Source organism: Astyanax mexicanus, chromosome 21 (genome assembly GCF_023375975.1).
Source record: "Astyanax mexicanus isolate ESR-SI-001 chromosome 21, AstMex3_surface, whole genome shotgun sequence".
Taxonomy (NCBI): Eukaryota; Metazoa; Chordata; class Actinopteri; order Characiformes; family Acestrorhamphidae; genus Astyanax; species Astyanax mexicanus.
In genome coordinates, this window is record NC_064428.1 from 40,287,055 (window position 1) to 40,305,690 (window position 18,636).

The following is an 18,636-nucleotide window of genomic DNA, read 5'->3' on the forward strand; positions in this document are numbered from 1 at the left end:
AGTTGTGGACCGCAGAAAGTAAGCCAGCTCGAAAGCTTTAAAAGTTCGCTCGAATTCGTGCAGTGCTCTCAAACTTCGTTTCTCGCTCTAACAACAAGGCAGCCTGGGTTCAAAGCCTACACTCTAAAAAACAGAGGTACGATATGAGTACTTTTTTGTACTCAAAGGTACACTCTTCATAATTGTACCCTCAAAGGTACAGTATTAGGGCCTCAAAAGGTGCGTACGCACAAAAACATTGTGTACGCCATATTTCACGCTCACGGTCGGATGTACAAAATTTGACTTGAACGTGAGAAAGTGCGTTCCCCCACGGCGCTTTGTTTCGGGCGTACGCATGTTTTTTTGTACGTATGTTTCTAATGTGTTTTTGTCATTTGGCGACACATTGAAATTACAACTATTAAGATCTCTCTATCCTTTATGCGCACATTGTGGTAAGCATTATTGGGTAAAATAAAGTCAATTATTCAGACAATTTCATTGGCTTACAGAAACAATCGTTTAACGTGTTTCCACTTAGCCTAGATTATATAAACATGCATAAAAGTTTGCGCTGGAGTTGTTGGAGATGCAGCGTTGGCATTATTGGAAAATGGTAATGGCCAAATTCATTGAGAGTGCAATTTCCGTGACAATTATGTTTTTTTGGCCCATGATGATGACTGGCTTAAAAACCGTTTTAGATTTCCCAGAGCATAAGAGGATAAGAAAACGTGCGTGACGTGTTGTTTCTTGGTAAGCAACTCATTTAAAGCATTTATTATCCATCTTAGAATAATACAATTTAAAACATGGGTAATTATACGCTATGCATATATAATAATAATAATAATAATAATAATAATAATAATAATAATAATAATAATAATTATTATTATTATTATTATTATTATTATAACATTATACTCTGTGTAATTGAGGGAGGAGTCGTGGCAGGTGTGATGTTTTCATGCACTTGTTGCGCTTGATTTTAAGTTGATTGTGATGTACTAAGAGGAAGTACGTGGGATTCTGCCTATACGCACGGTTTGATAAATCCAGATTTTTTTTTGCGTACAGAACTTTTCAGGTCTAAGCGAACGGAACATTTTAGTAGGAAGTCCACGCAAGTCTTAGTACATGAGGCCCCAGGTCTTTACAGGGTCAGATTTGTTCCCTCTGAAGTACAAAGTAGGAAGTACAGATTTGTACCATTTAACCTGCAGCCAAAGGGTACATTCAGTATTCTGTATCACTGTACAGATAACAATATATATTTTAATTGCACATTTTTTATTTGAAAGATAGATAATTTTGGATCATCAAGTTTTTGATCCATTTTCAGTTTGATGATAATGTTTATAATCTTTATAATCTTTACTGGCACAAAAACCATGGGTACAAAATAAAAAGGACTTTCACTTAAAGGTGCTTCTTTGTACCTCAATAAAAAGTACAGCCCCAGAGACAAGCTTTATACCCTTTTACTTACTGTTCTTAGTGTGTACGTCCCCCCAGTTTATATTCAGTTCCACTCAGTCGGCTCTCAGTCTTGTCTACTCTGCACCAGGACCTGTTAACTACCTTTACTAGGTAGCTCACACAGTTAGGAAGCTGTGCTGTGAACCATAACACCAGGGTTCGATTCTCTTTGTCTTTCGATTCTCTTAATCACAATCACTTTCAGGGTGAGACAGGATGATTATTGACCACAAGGGCAAAAAAAAACCCTTAAAACTATTAAACTGTGTTGATTACACCAAGTTAAGTTTACTCAAAAGCTGTTGGATGTTCAATTAACTAATTTCTTTACATTTAATGATTATAGTTAGTATTAGATTGTGTGATAAGCACATTGCAATAAAGTCATGTTGCTAACAACGTCAAGATCATCCCCTCCAAAACAAACCAAACATTGTTTGTTAACTGTATTGAGCATTTGTATATTATCTGAGGAATGAAACACAGCAACAGCTTCTTAAAAAACATTTATTGATATTGATATTGTAGGGGTTGGGCTCGCTCTAGTAAGTGAGCCCTCTGAACCAGGTAGTAAAAGGACCCAAGTGCAGGACAGTAGACCTCAAAGCAGGTAAACTCAAGATTAAAACACAATTGAACAAAAATGGGGAAGTTGGTGAGAAAAGCAACTCAAAAGGAGTTGATTTTAAGAATGGGTTGACAAACAAAAAACCACGCCGAGCGTGGGGAAAGCACACTGGACAATAAACAAAAGAACGCCAGGGGAGGACTGGCTGCCCCTTATAAACTGGGGTAAACGTAAATAAAACCTTCCCAAACTAAACTATGAAGTTGATAGGTGCTTTTAGAAACTTAGGGAGTGATCCCCTTCCTAACATGGAAGTGGGGAAGCTTCTAAGAGTAGTGAGAGAGAGAGGGAACGCCCCTCAAACTCTCAGACAAAGAAAAGGAAAAGAGGAAGCTCGAGAACGAACTAGAGAAAGAGAGTCAGAAGGCTTGACCAGACAGGAAAGTTGAAAAAACAGCTCAGGAAACGGGCATAGATTCACTCTGAAAGGTTCAAAGATCCAGCACTGTGTGACTGAATCCCAGAGCTTAAATAGCTCTTACACAGGTGCATTGTGTTGAGCTTGATTAGGTGCTGGTGTTGCTCGAGGCCCCCCTCTGGTGGCCAGAGGGGGCCTTGACCGGGTGCCAACCCTTACAGATATTTAATTTTTTCACATTTTGTGATTTCATACAAATGTTATTGATTACTTGGTAAGGACATAAAACATGTGTCACTTACAAGAACAGGAAATGTTTAAGAGATCAAAGCATTCATCAATCATACTGTTCACATTTCTGAGCAGGACATGGACTAGTCACTTCCTGTCGGGCTTAAGACTGTAGTAAATTGATTCTGGCTCTCTGGTTCTGGGGTTCAGCTTCTGGTAGACTGAATCTGATTTCTTGGTATTAGAGTCCACACTGTGGTTCATGTTCTGGTGAAGTGGGATCATGCTGATGTCATTCCGCGCCCGGGGTGGATCATTTTCATAATCACAATCGTTCTGAAATTACATCAACAAAGACGACAGAGATGACGATAAACTCTTAGAATCTTGCATCTATTTAGGCCAGGGGTGTCCAAACTACGGCCCGAGGTATTTTAGAAATAGAATGAAAGTTGGCCCGCTGTTAAGCAGGTTTTTATAATGTGAGATTCAAAGATTGAACGCTTGGTGTCAGAAACGGGCCACAGAGTCTAAAAGCGGAGAGAGTGCGTATTTCTAGCACAGACAAATGCGCCAAAGAGTCTAAAAGCGGAGAGAGTGCGCATTTCTAGCACAGACAAATGCGCCAAAGAGTCTAAAAGCGGAGAGAGTGCGCATTTCTAGCGCAGAAAAACGGGGCAAAGAGTCTAAAAGCGGAGAGAGTGCGCATTTCTAGTGCAGAAAAACAAGCCAAAGAGTCTAAAAGCGGAGAGAGTGCGCATTTTTAGTGCAGAAAAACGGGCCAAAGAGTCTAAAAGCGGAGAGAGTGCGCATTTCTAGCACAGAAAAACGGGCCAAAGAGTCTAAAAGCAGAGAGAGTGCGCATTTCTTGTGCAGAAAAACGGGCCAAAGAGTCTAAAAGTTGCCGTAATTAAGGAGTTTAATATTAAGAGACATCATGAAATGAAACATCAATTTGAAAATTCTTAGTTTACACAACACTGTCAAAGATAGATAAAGATAGTAAGTCAAGTAAAATGTTGTTTACGTAAAAATAATCAGGAAAATGTATTATTTAAAGTGATATATTTCATTATTTGTTTTATTACAGAGTCTGTGGTCCGTGACTTCAAATATATTTCTCCTTCTGGCCTCCAACAAAAAAAGTTTGGACACCCCTGATTTAGGCAATAGAAGACGAGTCATGCCTACGATCAAATCACAGCTGTGATGATATTAGCGATAACACACAAGCTTGTGAGTGTTCAATTGCTTTTAAACAACAGGTTTTTACAAAATGAATAAAAACACTAAATCAAAGAACGTCAAGAAATTGATAATGAATATTGCTTTGATGCAGACCGTGCCTTCCGCCAAAAATTACAGCAGTTCAACAACAAGTGAACTATAACAGAACTGTATCTACAAAACAGTGTATAGTTTATACAAATCATAGACTGTATATAGCTGGACAGAGCATCGTCTCGCAGAAGTGAAGCCACCACAGGTCGGGCACCACCCCCTGCTGTTTGGTTTCAGAAAGCTGTGTAACCCCACCCATTCCCATAGGTTTCAATGGCAAAACAGACAAATTTCAATCAGGTTTTTTTCTAATATACTGTAATTCTACCTCCATTATTTAAATGCAGCAGTTAGTGTAACCTCTGCTTATATTGTTAAATTTTTATATCCCCACAGAACTCATTTTTTAAAACGTTATTCAGCTCTATTTAAAAAGGTGTGGTTATTGTAAAAGGGCTGCTTATGGGCGGGACCAATAACAGACCCTCAGCTCCGCTCCGCCCCGCTCTGCTCTGCAGCCTGTGACCTCGAGGCAGCCCTTAGGGGCGGGGTTATTCAAATGAGTAGGCTGCTCTCCACAGTCTTTCTCCCTCCTCTGGTCTCTACTGCGCAGAATCGGGTGGCAGGATCACCAACATGGCGGAAGATTTTGGCTTCATTTTCATTGAATGAATGGGAACGGAGACACGACCTCCATCTTTTTTACAGTCTCTGATACAGACTAACATTAGACTAGACTAACATTTCTGCTTGTTTTGCTGGGTGGTGTTGGTTTTAGCTAGCCGGCTGGACTGTGGTTAGATTATCGCAGCTTGCTTTAGCTTAGCATTAGCTTAGCTTAGCCTAGCCTGGTTGGTTTCCGTTCCGGCTATCAGACTGCGACCGAGGTGACTGAAGGATTTTCTTCCTTTTTTTTTCCCACAAAAGACTAGATAGACCTGTGGGCGAGCATGCCTTAGCTGGGCGCTAGCCTGTGCTAAGCTAATGCTAATGCTGGTGCTGGTGGGGGCGATGATGCAAAAATGTGTTGTGTGTATATGCTGTGGTACAGATTTAGTGTGAGAACTGCACTGTTAGAACACTTCTCAAACGGTCAGAGTGTGAGGTCAGAACTAACTGTTGTATAGCATTCAATTTAATAGAAAACCTTTGAAACCTTTGTTTAAGTCTGGAACAGGACTCGTCTTTGGACAGATGAAACCCAGATTAACTTCATAGACTATACAGAATGAAAGACTTGTTCTTCCTAGAAAGTACTGTAACTGTATAGTCATGTGCGGGTGCCACTGGTGTATATTGGCAATGCTCTACTGATAGTATTAGCACAATGAATCATTAATAATAATAATTATAATTATAATAATAATGACCTAAAACAAATAAAAATGCTAAATCAGTCATATGACCTTAAAGCAACAAAGCAGCATTTTGTTTTTCCTAAAGAAAAAACTGAGACAGAATGTCCCTAAAACAGTAGCTGGAAATTTTTAGAGCACCCCTGGTGGCCAATCATGCATAGTGCACACTGCAACTGCCAGAGTAATAGTAGTACTAGTAGTAATTAAGAGTACGTGGATTAGAAGTCATAGGAGTCCTGCCAGAGTAATAGGAGTATAAGTAATAGTTGTAGTTATGTTAGTAGTAATATCAATACTAGGATTACTAGCAGAAGTTTACTAGAAGTGCAATCAGTAGAATTAGTAGCAGTAGTAGTATTAGTAATGTTATTTGTACATTATAAGCCTGGATAAGCTGAATTTACTTTTAAAAAATTGAGGAAACCGGTTACCTTAAAAATGTTAAGTAATGATGAATGAAAACTTGAGTTAACATAACTTATCAAGTTATTACAACTAAAGGGGAAGTTGATTTATTTGTAAGGTAGCCCAGGGGGAATCGCTACACACTGATGGTGAGTGTTAGTCAGAAACTGTTGGACACACCCAGTATGCAAATAGATTGTACAGAAGCCAATAGAAAAGAAGCTGTTAAAGGCAAAACAGACTAAACTCAGTTATTATAAGTTGGTTCAACTCAAATATCTCAGTTTGAATAGTACAGGTCAACTAACTCAAAATAGTTGAGTTTTGTTTAGAAAAATCCAATTTTATGGGAAACAGACTTCAATCAATTGAGTTCAAACAACTTCTGGTTTTACAGTAGCAAAAATGACACTAGTGGCAGTTATAATATTAATACAAACAGAAGTATTAGTCATATTCTGCTTCACTTACTGCATCGTTAGTTCCAGATGTTTGGCTGATGTGGGCGGAGTCTGCAGAAAAAGAGAAAAGGTCACTTATAAAAAACACTGTATTAATTCAGTCCTGATTACAGTAATTAAGCCGTTACAGCACTGTTACAGAACTCCTACTGTATTACACTAATCACACCTTTACACCTGAATCTGAATCCATCATCTACATATAATGAACAGGTGTGAACAGTACCTCCAGTCCTGCAGCATCTCAGCTTGTAGAAGATCAGAGTTATTCCTCCAATCAGCAGCAGAACCACACAGATACTCACAGAGATGATTATGATGATTCCAGAAGAACCTCGAGCTGAGAAACAGAAAGAACAGATCATGACCAGTTTAACCAGTTACCCTCAAACTCTACATCTGTTCCAGTTCCTGCTGCGGAGCCTAAAGCTCTGAACACATTTAACATGAATATAGAATATAGCAATAGGGAGTTCTGGGTAATGATTGAGTTCTTACTGGTAGATTTACTGTTGGTGATCACTGGTGTTGTTGGTGCTGGTGGGGTTCTGTATCTTGGGCCTTTAAAACATCAAGAATTCAGAGTAGATTTGTGATCTTTGGTTGAACGGTTTATGAAAAATAAAGTGGCATTCATTTTGTTTGTAGTGCATTCACTTTGTCAATAATTAATTAAGTTTAAGATTTCTTTAAAAAAAATATACAGCACTCAATAAAGTCTTAATACAGAGACTGCTGACTAGAAGTCAAACCCCATATGGCGTCATCATGCCCTGTGGTATCTGTGGTTTAATGTTAGTGAGAAGTTCTCTTACTGAGTTGTGCAATAACTGGACAATTTAGCTTCATCAAAGTTTTTTATGTTATATCAAATGTAACTATCCACCCATATTTTCCAACCAACATAAGAGAATATGTTAATTTAATTAGGAGTCAACATGGTAACGCTATAGTGTGAGATAGCTCTCGCAAGCAAAATTGTACACATGTGTAAAAAGCTTCGAGATCTGTTATAAAAGAAGGTTTATTAAAGGTTGTTTCTTACCAGAACCCAGGAGCTGAATCTCTGAGAAGATAGAATAATACCTGACTCCATTCTCTCCAATGCCCACAGCACAGGAATAAACCCCTACATCTTCTTCTTTCAGATCTCTGATTCTCACACTGATAACTCTAGACCTTCTGTCCTCCTCAGATAAGGAGAATCTGCCTGTCTGGGGGTTGTGGTATTAACCACATCCGCAAACGTTTCACCGACTCTTTTGTAGATATATTTGATCTTGGTCTGAAACTCCTCTGGATAGGAACAGCTGATGGTGATGGTTTCTCTCAGATAACCAATCACAGTCTTTAGCCCCAAACAACACGGATCTGTCAATCATTTGGAAAAAAAAAGAATATGAATTTATAAATCTTTTTTTTTATATTACACCTGGAATTTCAGTTTTAGTTCAGTCTCACCTTCTTTCACCACAATTTTCACAGCGTGATTCCACACTCCAGTCTCTCCACACTGATATAATCCAGCATCTTCTACACTCAGATCTCTGTAGAAAACTCTGAGAACTTCATATGAAGGATAATCACATACAGAAACTCTGCCTTTATGCTCCCACCAATTCTTTATTTGATCATGTTTCAGATTCACACACTGGTTTGTTGATTCCTTGCAGAAATATTTATCATTTCCTTGTTGTTGTTGGTAGTTGCAGTAAATAACGACACTGCCTCTTGAGTAGCCAATCACATTAGAGCAAGACGCTGGACCTGCCAATCAATCAAATCAATCCAAATTCTATTATTTCCACTTTTTTCCATCAAAATCTACATATTTATTAATACATTCAACTTGATTATGTGTAACTTAGATTTGGTGTAGAATATCTGACCTGAGATCAGGAAGAAGGTGAAGATGAGGAGGATCTTCATCCTGATCTTCACACAAACTCCAATCCAGTGAGTTTATCTTCTGTAAATCAGATTTAATCCTCCGTACAGTGAATTCTGCTCGTCTTTACGTGTCGTTCTCTGTTCGTGTCTCTTCTTCTGTCTGATTTTGTTGTTTCCTGTTTCTCATGAAGTGACACAGTAGCTAAATGTGGAGCTCCTCCCACCAGCATCACTGACCACATACCAAATTAAACACAGGACATTGTGAGATCATTTTTTGAGTTGACTCATTAATGTATCTACACTCTAAGAAATATAAGTACAGATTTGTACTTAAAAGAGTACAAAGCTTGTCGCTGGGGCTGTACCTTATATTGAGGCACAAAAAAGTACCTTTCAGTGAAAGTACTTTTTTGTACCCATGGTTTTTGTGCCAGTATAGATTATAAAGATTATAAACATTATCATCAACTAAATATGGCTCAAAAACTTGATGATACAAAATTGTCTGGCTTTCAAATAAAAAATGTGCAATTTAAATATATACTGTTCATTAGTACAGTGGTACAGAATACTGAATGTACCCTTTGGCTGGTTAAATGGTACAAATCTGTACTTATTGCTGTTAGAAATTACTTTGTACTTCAGAGGGAACAAATCTGACCCTGTAAAGACCAATATTGTACCTTTGAGGGTACAATTATAAAGAATGTACCTTCGAGTACAAAAAAGTACTCATATCGTACCTCTGTTTTTTAGAGTGTATCTACCCCTAAAAAATTAAGACACCGCTTCAGTTTCTGAATCAGTTTCTCTGATTTTGCTATTTATAGGTTTATGTTTGAGTAAAATGAACATTGCTGTTTTATTCTATAAACTACAGACAACATTTCTCCCAAATTACAAATAAAAATATTCTCATATAGAGCATTTATTTACAGAAAATGAGAAATGACTGAAATAACAAAAAAAAGATGCAGAACTTTCAGACCTCAAATAATGCAAAGAAAACAAGTTCATATTCATAAAGTTTAAAGAGTTCAGAAATCAATATTTGGTGGAATAACCCTGGTTTTTAATCACAGTTTTTTTCATGCATCTCGGCATCATGTTCTCCTCCACCAGTCTTACACACTGCTTTTGGATAACTTTGTGATCATCCATCTTCCTCTTGATTATATTCCAGAGGTTTTCAATTTGGTAAAATCAAATAAACTCATCATTTTGAGTGCTCTCTATTTTTTTTCCCATATACATATGATATGGGTTCTCAACTTAACCCTTGTGTGGTGTTCATATTTTTGTTACTCGTTTACTTTGTTACTTGTATTTAATTCAGCAAAATTAAGCAATTTTACATTAAAATGCTTTACACATGCTTGCTTCACCTAAATCGCAAGCAATATAAACAGCTTACATGGTTAATATTTGCCCTTTACCTTTCTTATGTTACATTTCTTTTAAAAAGTGCTACTCTTTTTTTATTAGTTTTTTAATAAAATGTAAAAGAAAATGAATTAAACTCAAGATATGAGTAGAAAATTTGTTTAGTTTCAAATTTACAAATGAAGCAATGTTTATTAGCCCTTGGCCAAACATACTGTATGTAATATAAATGTTTAGGGTGGGGGGGGTGTACAGTGTGTGTTTATGATATATGTTTTTCACAAAAAATGAGCCAATGCCAATGAGTTTGAGTTAGAAAAAATATTTTTTTAGTATCATTTGATGAAAAATGAAAACGGGTCCCACAGACCCGAACACCACACAAGGGTTAAGGTCATGTTTAGGAGCACTCTTGGAGCATTGACCCCCATGCCAGGGCCACCCTACGCCTGTTCATTGGCTGCCATGTTGCCCCTCCCACCCAGAGTTTGACTGTGGCACCACCCCTGGATCATGGACGGGTCAAGTCCAGCTGGCATTATTAATGTCTAGGGTTGGCTTTGTAATTTGTCTTTGTAATTTTGTAACTGGTGTGTTAACTGCACTGGTGAGGGCTGAGTGGTTGCTATGTGGCTATAAGGTGGTTGCTAAGCGGTTGAAATGATCCTGATTAAAAGAAAACTTGCTACAGTTTGCTAAATGGTGAGGTGTTTCCTCAAATGTTGCTAGAAGGTTTGATATGGTTACTTAAAGGCATAAAGACATAAATATCTTCAGTTAAAAAAATGAGGATTTCTACCACTACTGCTCAGGAAAACTAGACCACTTTATTATTTATTCACTTAGCTATAAACGGTGTTCAGATTGTTGCAAAACAATATAAAGTTTTACTATTTATTTGGTATAAATAAGTGCAAATATTACAAAATATGTAGCATAGACAAAATATCAGCTTGAAAGATGTTTATTATTTTTTTAAATAATAACATAAATACATTGTTAGAAAAAAAGAAGATATGCAAACAGATAATTAAACATGAATATAAGTCAAGTTTTCTATAAGTAACATTATATACTGTATATATATATATATATATATATATATATATATATATATATATAAGATATTAGAACATTTAGCTACATTTTAAAAAGGTTTCTATGAACGTTCTGAAATCCTGTGACATAATAAAGGTTTCCATCATTACTAGAACATTACTAGAATGTTTTTTTAATGTAGCGTTCCTTGCTAAATAAATACTAACATTAGTAAAATATTAAGATAAACAATTCCAAAATTAAAACATTGACAGAACAGCGACATTGCATCAACATTACAAGAATATTTAAAAACTTTACATATAAAATATTCTAAGAACATCCAGAAAACTTGAAAAGGTTGAACAGCCTAAGACTGGTAACATTGGAACATTTTGAAATAGTTGTAACATTTTAACATTTTGAAAATCCTCAAAGCCATTAAATGACAATAAACATTTTGACTTCTTTTTCTGTATATACAAACTCAAAAATATTACATAAACATCCAAAAGCATAAAAATCTAAATTAAATGCAAAAAACAAAATAGGCAAAAAATGCTTAAAAGCTAAAACTGCCAAACCTGTTGAAGTATTGTTGCAATGTAGGACATTTTGCTGATTAAGTTAAATGAGCTGATTTCTAGGCTGGAACTGTGAAACTGTGACTGCAGGCACACCACCAGCTAAAGAGCTAAATGCTAATGCTAACACTATGCCCAAACAGAAATAGGGAAACTAGCTGACTGGGTACGATCTGTTCAGCTAGCTTACCACAAACCATGCTAAGAGGAACCAGAACAGACAGCAATGCTATTGGGTAATGTTCTTGTTACAGTGCTAACCAAGGCTAGGCTAGGCTAAGCTATGCTAAGCTATGCCATGCTTTGCTATGCAGATGTGGGCTGCCTTGGTAACACAAAATAGCTAATAAAATAAGAGCCTCCAAAATCTGCTTTTAGCTACAGTGGAGCACCAGTGAGCTGGAATTCAATTTTATTCAATTAAATTCAATTTTTGAATTCATTTTAGACTTGTTTTAAATGAGTATTTTTCTTATTATTTTATTTTTTAAATTTGATTTATTACTTTTTTATTCTAATGTTTTTTATTTCGATTCCTATGCTCTTAGTTCATTATTACTCTTTTAAATAATTTCTTATCATTTTACTTCTTATCTTTTTCTTTATTTTATATTTTATAAATTCTTTACTTTTTATGCGTCAACTTTGTTTAATGTTTTCTTTTTCTTTTTTCAAATATATTTTATTCACCTATTTTAAATGTTGACATAAACTAGTATTACTTTTCTTTATTATTTTTATTTCTTACTAAATATTTTCAATTCCTCTGATGTTGTTAATGCTCGGCAACCTTGTAAATAAGGGTTGCCCTCAATGTTTTCCTGAGTTAAAATAAAGGTTGATTGATTGACAATACAGAAACTAACCTGTTCCATTCTGAGGCAAAATAACAACATCTGAGCATTTACACATCAAACACATCAAGATAAATCCTCAGTATAGTATTCTATAATATATTATAGATTAATATACATATATAATAACTTTCAGTAAGTTGGTGATGAACAGTTAGTTCAGTGCTGATTAAAGGAGAAATCTGGTATAAAATGTACTTTTGTTGTAGTAAAACATGATAAAAAGTTCTTACCTTTCATGAATAGCTCACCTCTGTTCTCCCACAGCGTTCAGAGATCCAGAAATTTTAACAGTTTATCCAAAACATAGCTTACATCCCATAATGCTACTAGCTTCAGCTCCGAGCGCCGCCATCATTGTACTGATAATAACAGACACATATATATATATATATATATATATATATATATATATATATATATATATATATATATATATGCATAGACTCCGCATTGCCTGCCTCCTGGCGCCGGCTGCTATGCTATGCGGAGTCTATGTATATATATATGTCTATATTATTATCAGTACAGTGATGGCGGCGCTCGGAGCTGAAGCAATTGTGTTATAGGATGTAAACAGTGGTTTTTAAGAAGCTTCTTCTGCGCTTTTTTAAGTTATTAATGCCTGGTTTTAAATGTCAGGGCTCTCTGGATTCTAGTAAGGAGGTGTGGAGCTACTTTGAGCTGGATAACGGTGTAAAAAGTGATTTATCAGGGTAAATTGGATAAACTGTTAAAATTTCTGGATCTCTGAACACTGTGGGAGAACGGAGGTGAGCTATTCATCAAAGATAAGAACTTTTTATCATGTTTTACTACAACAAAAGTACATTTTACACCAGAGTTACTCCAGTTCTTTGAGATTTTTGACGGTGGCGTACTCAGTTTCAGGTTCCTCTTTATTAACGCTAACTGAAGCATCAGTGGAGGAACCTGGGTTCTTATGGAAACTCACAGTGGAGTAGGTGAGATCTTGGTCTTTGGGTGGAGTTGGGGTGGAGTAGGTGAGATCTTGGTCTTTGGGTGGAGTTGGGGTGGAGTAGGTGAGATCTTGGTTTTTGGGTGGAGTTTGGGTGGAGTAGGTGAGATCTTGGTCTTTGGGTGGAGTTAAGGTGGAGTAGGTGAGATCTTGGTCTTTGGGTGGAGTTAAGGTGGAGTAGGTGAGATCTTGGTCTTTGGGTGGAGTTAAGGTGGAGTAGGTGAGATCTTGGTCTTTGGGTGGAGTTAAGGTGGAGTAGGTGAGATCTTGGTCTTTGGGTGGAGTTAAGGTGGAGTAGGTGAGATCTTGGTCTTTGGGTGGAGTTTGGGTGGAGTAGGTGAGATCTTGGTCTTTGGGTGGAGTTAAGGTGGAGTAGGTGAGATCTTGGTCTTTAGGTGGAGTTAAGGTGGAGTAGGTGAGATCTTGGGCTTTGGGTGGAGTTAAGGTGGAGTAGGTGAGATCTTGGTCTTTGGGTGGAGTTAAGGTGGAGTAGGTGAGATCTTGGTCTTTGGGTGGAGTTTGGGTGGAGTAGGTGAGATCTTGGTCTTTGGGTGGAGTTAAGGTGGAGTAGGTGAGATCTTGGTCTTTGGGTGGAGTTTGGGTGGAGTAGGTGAGATCTTGGTCTTTGGGTGGAGTTAAGGTGGAGTAGGTGAGATCTTGGTCTTTGGGTGGAGTTGGGGTGGAGTAGGTGAGCTCTTGGTCTTTGGGTGGAGTTAAGGTGGAGTAGGTGAGATCTTGGTCTTTGGGTGGAGTTTGGGTGGAGTAGGTGAGATCTTGGTCTTTGGGTGGAGTTAAGGTGGAGTAGGTGAGATCTTGGTCTTTGGGTGGAGTTTGGGTGGAGTAGGTGAGCTCTTGGTCTTTGGGTGGAGTTGGGGTGGTGAGTGCACTCTCTTCATCATTACTGACCACAGCAGGAACCTAAGAGTGAACATTAATGGATAAAAAAACCTTTAAAAGCTAAATGTACATGTTTAACAACCATATAAACACACAGAAACACAACATATTACTATAACCAACCTCTTTTTGGTCACTCTGATTGGTTCTTTTGGAAGGGGTGGAGCCTGCAAATACACAGCATTAAAAATAATACAGGTCAGATATACAGAACGAGTAAAAAATATATTTACTACACTCACTGTAAGTTTAACATTAGATTCCATGATAATTGCATCTGCCAGGCTGTTGCTACAGAATCACTAGCATGAAACTAGTTTAGCATTTGCTAGGTGGTTGCTATGGTGTTGCCACATGGTAAGTGAGTGAGTATATTAGATGCTTCCTATACTATCCCAGATAGTTGCTAGGAAGTTGATAAAAAGTTATTAAAGCTTTTGTGCTGATAGACTGTTGTTGCTGTGGTGTTACGGAGTGGATGGTATGGTGGTAGTAAATGGATGCTATGTGTGTTTTTTATATAGTTAAAAATTGGTTTATCAGTGGTGACTATGGTGTTGCAAAACACTGTTATGGGGTTGCTAAGTGGTTGCTATGGCATCCTGTATGGTATCCCTGTTGTTGGTAGTTGTTAAATGTTTTTGTAGTGTTATACCATTTTCATTTCTATGGAACTGACAAAACATGTACAGGTTGTTGCTATGGTATCCCATGAGGTTGCTATTCACTGTTATATTGTACCCTATTCATTTTTACAGGACTGGCTAAACATTAGGTAGGATGTTGCTAGGGGGTTGCTATGGGATCCTATAAGGTTGCTATTGTTGCTGATGGCTAACTTGGCTACATTTTTGTAGAGTTGCTAGGGCGTTACTATGGTATCCCACAAGGTTGCTATTCTTGCTAGAGGATGTAATGTTATACCCTTTTCATTTCTATGAAACTGGAAAAAACATTGGCATAGGGTTGCTAGGTGGTTGCTATGGTATCCCTTGAGGTTGCTACTGTTGGTGGGGCCTAAATTGGCCACACTTTTGTAGTGTTACTAGTGGCTGTAACATTGTACCCTATTCATTTCTATGGGACTGGCAAAACATTGATCTTTGATGAGTTCCCAGATAGCAAGCATACGTTGGCTCAACGTTGGCTCAACGTCATTGTTTACGTTGGCATGACGTTGGGCAATCACGTTGGTCCAACGTCATTTTGGCCAGTGGGCCTACGTTGGCCTGACGTTGGGTGCCAACCAATATTTTATGTTGGGACTACGTTGGCCTGACGTTGGCCTGACTTTAAGTGTCAACCAATATTTGATGTTGGGATTACGTTGGCCTGACGTTGGCCTGACGTTGAGTGTCAACCAATATTTGACGTTGGGACTACGTTGGCCTGACGTTGGGTGCCAACCAATGTTAGATGTTGGGCCTACGTTGGCCTAATGTTGGCTTCCGACCAGTTAACATTAGCAAGACAAGGGCTTTGTACCTTTATATAGTGAAATCTATTAGCCCACAAATTTGTATAACTGAATGTAAAAAGAATGTTATGTATTAAATAACCCCTTTAGCAAGAACGTGAAATAACCAACAATAAATGATTGCTAAAATAATGTATTGAATGTATTTTGAAGGGAAAATAAAAACATGTATGTGATACATAACTAACATTAATATAAAAAAACAGTGGACACTGAAAGAGAACAAGAAGACAGAATCTATATAAATTATTTACATTTAAAAATTATACATATTTAATGCTAGTGAGTGCATTTTTTATAAAGTTTAAAAGTAGTTTAAAAGCCAAGTAATTACATTAAGTAAAAAATATTTTGCATTCCTTCTACAAAATTTCTTTCTGTTCATTTAAATTAATTAATAATTAAACAGAAAGAGATTATGTAGAAGTAATGCTACATATTTTAACTTGATGTAAGTTAATTATTACTTGGCCTTAATATATATATATATATATATAATATATATATATATATAATATATATAATATATATATATTATAATATATATAATGTTCATTTCATTTCTTTGTATTAGACATAAAGGCAAAAAGTATATAATTACACACAAAACTCCAAAAACTATAGTTTCAGGTTTGATTTTTATAGTGAGTTTGAACAAGCATCATGTGCTTGAAACCTATAAGTTCTATATTCACTTTTTAAAATGTGACAGTAATTTTGTCCAGTCCATTTTGTCTGGAGTTTTGTGTGAAATTATGTCAATTTTGCCTTTTGTTCTGCGTTGTTTTGTATTGTTCCAATACATACAAAGTATGACACAAAAATATGAAAATATATGGAATTACAATTATTTTTTGGGAGATTTACTTCATTTTCTGGAGTTTTAGGAGTGCCAACATTTTTGACCACGACTGTATATACTGCATACTCTTTGTATGAAACAATAAAATACAAGACAGTGAATTTACAATGCTTTAAAGGATCTTTTAAATAACAGCATTATATCATACATTATTATATATTATCTTAATTTAATCTTACCCTGCTGCGTTTATCCCACTGCGTTTAGGCGAATTCAGCTTCAACTTATTTAAATATAAACATGCGAGCCTGAATTAACGGTCGTTTTTCCCTGAGTGAAATGATCACGCGCTTCAGAACCTCAGTATTATTCATAATTTATCGTGTACAGTGTGTGCATTAACATAAGCAAACGAGTATGGTTTAAAGGATTAAACTTCACCTGTGTTAGCTGAAGTGCTCCGTGTACACACACACACAGACACACACACACAAACACACACACACAGGAGATCGGCGTTAATGCCAATGTTTTTCCAACGTCAGCTTCACGTTCGTCTGTAGGTTATGCCCAAACTAGGGTAGTCGCTACCCGAGAAAGGTCTAGCGTTCTGTACGCGCGCGCACACACACCTACCCAAACAAATGCGCGCACCAGGAGCATGTAGTGTGTGTGTGTGTGTGTGTGTTCGCTGCTATATTAAAAAAATGTATGAGTGAGTGTGTTTGCGTTCTGTGCCCTATGTGTCTGTCTGTGCGCACACAGTAACTTGCCATGTTCCAGCCATGCTCCAATATTCGTGTGAGACTTGGGCTGTTTGGGAATAAGCTAAAGACCAACGTGGAGCTGACATTGGAAAAACGTTGGCATTTTGACGCCGACCTCCGCGCCTTTCTCCAACGTTCTAAAAATAACCACAGACCAACGTTGGTCTGACGTCGAATTTCGACGGCCAACATACTTCTATAACATTGCTTTAATTTCAGAAAGTACAATTAAGTATTTTGTTAAAAAAAAAACAAGTAAAAGTTACTTGTAATTTCCATTTATACAGCAAACTGTTTTAAACTGTTTTAACAATAAATATGCTAGCAACATGGCTATTATAAAGTAAAACTGCATTTCACAACTGGATAAAGGGTTGGATTTGTGTAGTGAGCTATAATAGGCCATACATCTAAAAAAAATTAAACAAAAAATGGTTGATATTAATATATGCACTACTTTTTAGATAATGAATATAAACTATTTTAATAGTTTGTTGGTCTGTAAGTTAGCTTATTCTGAAACTTTATTATAACTTGCTACCCTGCCCTGTGACAGCTGAAGTGCTCCTTGTATATACACACACACAAACACACGCACACACACACACATCAGCCTGCCGTGGTCCAGTCCTGCTCCAAAACTGGTGCGCGCATTTTTTTGGATAGGTGTGTGCGCGGTCGTACAGAACGCTACACCTTTCTCGGGTAGCATAACCTACAGACCAACGTGGAGCTGATGTTGAAAAAACGTTGGCATTTTGACACCGATCTCCTAATAGAAATGTGAGTGTGTTTGTATTCTGTGCCCTGTGTGTCTGCCTGTGGGTTTTTGTTTGTTTCCCGTGAACGCACGCACGCGCGAACGCACACACACGCACAATTGCTGTGCTCCAATATTCGTGTGTGAGACTTTGGCTGTTGGGAATAAGCTAAAGACCAACGTGGAGCTGACGTTGGAAAAACGTTGGCATTTTGACGCCGACCTCCGCTCCTTAACGACCTTAATCCAACGTTCTAAAAATACTGCCAACCACAGACCAACGTTGGTCTGACGTCGAATTTCGACGTGCGACATAGGCGACATTTGCCAACGTTGGGCCAACGTACTGTTGCTATCTGGGTTGTTGCTAGGTGGTTGCTATGGTAATCCCATGAGGTTTCAAGTGTAGGTGGTGGCTACATTTTTGTAGAGTTGCTAGTGGATGTTATGTTGCATCTTGTCCATGTCTATGGGACTGTTATATTCATACAAGGCTTAAGTAATAGGGCTTCAGTGGTTTCCCACCGATAGCAATATTAGCCTACATGTAATTGTGTGATTGTGTTTCCAGTAGACAATACCTTGTTTCTTCTTGAGAATCAAAATAAAAAAGACCAGAGCTGCTCCTCCAATCAGCAGCAGAACCACAATCACAGTGATGATGACTTTGAGACATGGAAACAATGAAGAAAGAGTCAAAAACACCAGTTTCACCCACAACCATTAACATATTTCTATTAACCAGCTTTAAGGTTGACCAGCTGAGGTTTTGACCAGCATGTGAGTTTGATGGTGTAGCTTCCTTAACAGAAGGACCAACTCAATCTGCTTTACAAGAAATATGACCAAGCTAGTTGACCCATTCTTTACCAAACTGAAAGCAGTTGGACCATCCATCAGATAGATTCCGTCAAACCCAAATCTATACCTGTAAAAAACTAAGCTGATGACCGAGTATAGGGTTTGTAGATGATCAACTCTTTAAACACTTTGACTATCAAAAGCCAGGTTAGACC